The sequence below is a fragment of the Corvus brachyrhynchos genome, unplaced genomic scaffold (assembly GCF_000691975.1).
Source record: "Corvus brachyrhynchos isolate BGI_N302 unplaced genomic scaffold, ASM69197v1 scaffold94, whole genome shotgun sequence".
Classification (NCBI taxonomy): Eukaryota; Metazoa; Chordata; class Aves; order Passeriformes; family Corvidae; genus Corvus; species Corvus brachyrhynchos.
In genome coordinates this window covers 10492923-10499226 of record NW_008238330.1, presented here as the reverse complement: position 1 = coordinate 10499226, position 6304 = coordinate 10492923, and positions in this window count along the sequence as shown.

The window sequence follows — 6304 nt, the reverse complement described above, 5'->3', positions numbered from 1 at the left end:
TGAAGGTGCAGGAGAGCAACAGTTCTGCCTGCAGTCCAGGTTACATCCTTTTACTATATACTGAGAGTCCAAGCCAGGGTGTCAGTTTGCGCAAATGTGATACTTTCTGATATACTGATATATTTTTATATTTGTTTTTATATGGTTGTTCTTTCTTGATACCAACATCCCTCCAAGGAAGGTCAGCCAAACTTCTTTTGAACAGGAATCCACATAGCATCAACCTGTTGGCTGACCTTAGGTTGTTTCCTGTGTTTTGATGGCATCAAAAGGAAAAATATTTGCCATCTTTCACCTCTGACTTTCTTTTATATTTTAAACTTTAATAACCTCATTGTATTGCATCTGCAGTATGGTCACATAAAGTGCCAAGATGGATCTTGCATTTTCAGAGAAACATAATGAACCTTAGCTCCTATCACGCAAAATTTTAGGCAGGTGGCTGGCTTTCCTTCACAAGTTTCCACACAGTGATGAAGTTAACCATACATGTGTTTGTTGGATTGGGACTTTACAAGACCAGTAGTTACACCAGGTGACAGCACAGTTCATTAAATGAACTCAAGGACTGCTGAGAAATGGCATATATTACAGAACACAGTGGCATACAGTATATATGGCAGGTAGACTATAGATATTTTGATTTTTAATTGAAACATTAGCTAAGAAAGCTACTTAGATTTTAATGACTGATAAAATCAAGTACCCTCTGAATCCACTAAACTCGATCCACCAGTGAATTACAGGAATAGGGACACAAGTGTTGTCATGCCTTACCGTGTACATTCCCCCTCCCACAAAAAATCCTTCCTGATACAGCTGCTTGACAAACAATCCTTCATTTAATCTCTGCAAAAAGTCCATCTGGCATGTACCACCTGCAACATTTTGATAAAAAATTACTGGATTAAAAGATCACCCAACAACAACCAAAAAAATAAAGGCAGATACTGGCAGATTCTGGGGTTTTTTTCTCAAAGAATGTAGGCTCCTCAGAGCAGCAATAATACCTTCTTATACATCAGTGCAGGCAGAATTTAGCAAGCTGAGACTCCATCAAGAATAGTGATGATGAGAGAAAATACAGACAAACAGTGATACAAGAAATTAGATGGTACACGCCCTTGGGTTGGGTCTAACTGGAGGGTGTCCAGCAATGATCACTTTATGGCATTAACAAAACATAACCTCCCACTCATTCCTGACACAGAAGAGAACAATCTCCCTATGATTTGAAAGTAAAGAGGGAATTTTAAAAACATAACAATATACAATCTGGATTCAGATTCCTTTGCTATCTTCTAGTGATGTTTCAGGTATGAAAAGCAACTGCTGACTATCCCACTGTGAAACTGTTCTTTATAAATGTCACTCAGGGAGATCAGCCTGATGAAATTCTGAGTCTACAGTTATACTCTGATGTGAAAGAAATATTTTTTTAAAGTTTTTTATATGCCATGATCCAGTATTTCATAAAAATTAAATTAGGTTAATACTAAGATGTTTATTCATTGGAATGGAAATAGTTTCTTGCAAAATCATCAAGGTATTTCAGCATGGAGAAGTGTCTGGAAAAGGAGGAAGCATCTAAGCATAAACAATGAATTTCTGGCAGCTTTTCTCTCTATTCCTAGCAAAGACCAAAAGCCACAGAAAAGATTATTTTTGTGCATAGTCCATCAGAAGTCAAATGTAGCATGTCTGGCCCTTCTAAATCAAAGTGCTTTCATATTAAGTGCTAAAGCTCTTGTGAAGAAATCTCTCTGCACTTTTACACTGACTGCTGTGGGTACCTAGCTAGCTATGAAGCCCCTCCAGGGTGCCTTGCCAGCCTGAATGCTGTCTAAGCACTGACAGCCTTCACCGTGTGAGATGGGAGATTGAGAGTACGAGAGCCTAAAGGCTTTCACAAGTATTTGTAGGCACTAAGGTTCATAAACTGATTTAGCTTTATATTTATGCTGTAGTCTAGCAGTTGCTTTGTTAAATACATGTGAACGTGTTTCCAACTGGCTTTCCTCAGAAAATCAGGACCAGAAAACAGATTTTATTATCCTCCACTGCAGTATCTCTCACACCTATATTCCTGTGAAGGAATTTGTGGCATTTGCTGTTATGAACATTTGTCTGATGTCTCAGGAGACAGCTCAAGAATCAAAATCAGCAGAAATTTAGCCCTGTAAGATGATGGAAGGTGTTCCTGCCACTTAGTTCCCTGAATCAGGCCACTGCAGGGACAGACATGTACCAGTGGCAGCAGAGGGATGGGAAGGGGAAATGAACTAGTCCAGACTGTAAAGCACAGCCACCCCCTTAGTGATAGCTAGTAACTAGGTCAGATGAGCTGTGCTATCAAACCATATGTGTACTTTATACTTCTCCCAGCCAGGCACAGCTTCTTCTGCACCACAGTCTGAACACACACTGCTGCATCCTTAGGGGAAGCAGAAGGTGCCAGTTCTATGTGAGCCCCTGCCTCATTTAAGATTTCACACTAAGCAGCAACATAGCAGACCAACTAGGAACTGGTATTCTAGCCCATCATTCTACTGCTTACATTTTAGTGTAAGAATTATTATACTGATTCTGTGGTTAAAAGATTGTTTTTAAGGTCACTTTCAAGCTGGCATTTTCTAAAATTTAACACTTTAACAAACCACCATGCACTGCTGGCAACAGCGCCTGCTTTCAGCTGGCAATTACTGGTGGAGAAATGTGCATGATAAAACTTCTCCCTTCTGACTGTACAGGTCTCAAACTACAGCAAACTCTGAGCTGAGAGGAAGATTAAGCTCCTAAAGAGAAGTGAGCCCATGCTGTGACAAGGACTCCACCACAACCCTTCTGCAAGCTGCTCTGCACCTAAAGGCACCTTCTCCAATTTCCTTAAGCAGGCATCTGCCCAGGAGTTACTGAATGTTTTTCTGCTTGTGCTTTGCAAATGTCAAAGCAGTTCGCAGTGCCGTCACCTTCATGTCACAGAACTGAGATAACTGGGTACAAAGGAAGATGAAACAGTGGGGGACTGGAAATGGAAGTCTGCTCCTAACTCTTGCACCACCCACAACTCACTCCAACTTTCCTTCCTTCAGTTTCTCCATGTGAACAGTGACTGCTGCCTCACTTCCCCTACATGCAGTAATGCTTCATGCCTCAGGCTTTATAAAATGCACCAAGATGCACAGGGAACAGCATCATGGCAGGACTTGCCATAGCTACAGGATGGAGAAGAGGCAGGCAAGCACCACTGTGTGGGGGAGGAGAGAGATGAAGTCCTCAGAGTCCTGGGGGTAAACCTGTACATGAGCAGAAGCAAGAAGCACTCGGAGTGCCGTGTCTTGCCAAAGGCAGGTCACACAGGTCAGTGATGCACAGTGCAGCAGGGAGCCGTGCACTGAGCTCGTGCTCCCGGCACAGCAGTGTGGCATCCTGGATATATTCCTTGCATTACAAACATCACTTCTGCTAGTCCATGCCCGTGAGCCATTCTTCAGCCAAGTGTCCTCTGTGCAAGTATTGAGGGACATTGAATTTGAGAAAGGAAAAGAAAGCCACAAAAACTGACCTTTTTTTCTGCATCTAACTTTTTACACAATGACAATCTTAATGGTAAAAGCTGATGCAATGCATTCACACAGAACTACAAATGCTGTGCGTCAGCACATTTTCACCATTTTACATAAAATAAAAGTAGAGGTGGGAGGTAAATTCAAGCATAACTGCATAACTAATGCTTCCTTTAAAGCACCAACTGAGATGTTTTTAAATCTGGATCTAAGCCTTCCGACGCCTAAAACACTGCTGCTATTTTCCATGATTTCTGCCGAGCCTGTTCCAGACTTAACAGCTGAAATGTTTCGTGGTACACTGCTCCTGACAGGTATTAAGTTTCTAATCCAGCTGGGCATTCCAGCCTTACAGTACTGTGTTTGCAAGAGACAAGTGATGCAGATGCTAAAAGCTGCAAAAAGGCACCAGGTTCACATTCTCCAGCCTGATAACGGGGCTATCCACAACAGTACAATGAAAATATTTTACCAGCTGCTGAAATTCAAGAAACGATCAGCTTAGAATCGGGCACAGCACTGTGCTTAGTACATTATTAGGTGATCCACCGCAAAAGCTGAGGGACAAAAACTGTCTGCTTAGTTGCATGGCATTACCAGTGCTGAGCCTGCAAGTCCCAGCATGGGGCAGTGCCGGAGGTATGTCAGCTTCCCGGGCAATAACGGAGCACAAACACAGGGGAATGTGGCGCCTTGACAAAAGGAATGTCAAACACTCCTCCACAGCAAACAGTTCGCTGCCACGCCTTCCGCATGACCTTCTATCAGCTGAAGGGGACAGTACGCAGGGAGCACCCAGGAGGCACAGAAAGATGAGACTTTGCTACCAAATTTGCTCCCTACTTCAGTAATGACTCCTATCACAAATGGAAAGTGTCACTGATCACATGACATTTTCGGTGTTACCAAATGAATTGTTACACTTGCAGCTTCTAGCTCTCTAGGGCCTGCTCTGTGCAGGCTCAAATCCTCTAAGTACACAGGTAGTAAAAATACAAGGAGGACAGCGGGTGACACATAAGAAGAGGATTGTAACACATTTCCCAAAGGCAGAATGCTTGACTACAGTGATTCAATTACTCACAGCTACAAAACACTTTACAAAGACATCGTGTATTTAACCTCTTTCTGCAATATGTCAATGGCACCTTGCCTGTTTTTTCAAACAACCTAAGAAATACGAATGGAAAACACTAAATAACAGCATTTGCATGGACATAAATTGAGACTGTCACCCTCCAAAGTTTGGAAAAACTTTTAATTTGTATGTTAATATATATACACACACATATGTAATTATCTCAAGAGAAGATATGACAAAGCACAAAATTATACTAAAGAACTCAAGAATACAAACATGCTTACTTTTAAATAATTCTAATACGAACCAATGCATATTTGATAGGTAATTCTCATTTGAGCTCACACATTACCATAGGAACTTCTATCTCCTTTAGATGGCTGATGAATAAAGTAAGTAATTGGAAACAGTGTTTCATGTAATTATTTATGACTCATGACAGTCTGAGGCTGTTTTTCCAAATGTCCTGCTTCAAAACTTTTGACATGTCTTGAAGCCACAGCGAACTTTTTAAACACCCAAGTTTTTTTCCAGAGTTAAAGGTCACTACAGTACCCAAAGTGAGAAGTAACAATCTGCAGACACCCACTGTGCAGTTTATTTTCCAGCACATATTCCCTAGGCTTCAATGCGAGTCAGAAAAGCAGCTAGGAAGCTCACGCCAACACATCCGGACATCCTAGACAGAGTGGTGTTTCAAGACTTACTCACTTAACCACACAGACCCAAGATGAAAGCTAAATGACTTCCTTGCATCCTTTGCAAAGACAGTGTAAGTTCACAGGCCTTGCTGGGGTGTGGGAGGCAATGTCTTTGTCATGGTAGTCCACGCTGGGAATGAACGCCACCTCTCCTCATGGGTGGGGGGCGGCTGGGCTGGCTGAGCAGTGCCCCGAGCCTGTGGGGACCGGCTGAGCACTGGGGCTGCTCCAGCAGTTCTCTCAGCCTGCTTGGAAGTGATTCCAGCCGTGCTCTGAGCCCAAGGGAGCTGTCCCTGTTTCACTGTGAGGTGGCCCCAACAGGAAGGGCCCGCACCCGATGCGGGAAGCGGCCAAGGGCTTCCAGAGGAGCTATGGCTGTTCTCAATCACAGAATCGTTGGGGTTGGAAGGGACCTCTGGAGATGATCCAGTCCAACCCCGCTGCCAAGGCAGGGTGACCTACAGCAGATTACACAGGAAGGCATGCAGCTTGGTTTTGAATGTCTCCAGAGAGGGAGACTCCACACGCTTCCCAGGAAGCCTCTTCCAGTGCTCTGCTACCCTCATTATAAAGAAGTTCTTCCTCATGCTGAGGTTGAACTTCTTATGATTTAGTTTATGGCCATTGCTCATTGTCCTGTTGCTGGGCGCCAGGGAAAAGAGCCTGGAACCATCCTCTTGGCACCTGCCTTGGAAATATTTATGTGAATTTATGAGATCCCCTCTGTGTTTTTAGACTGAACAGATTCAGCTCCTGCAGTCTCTCCTCATAAGAGAGATGCTCCAGTCCCTTAATCATCTTTGAGACGCTCCACTGGACCCCCTCCAGTAGCTTCTTGTCTTTCTTGTACTCAGGAGCCCAGAACTGAACACAGCACTCCATATGTGGCCTCACTAGGGCTGAGCTGAGGAGCAGAATCACCTCCCCCGACCTGCTGGCCACACGCTGCCACGGGG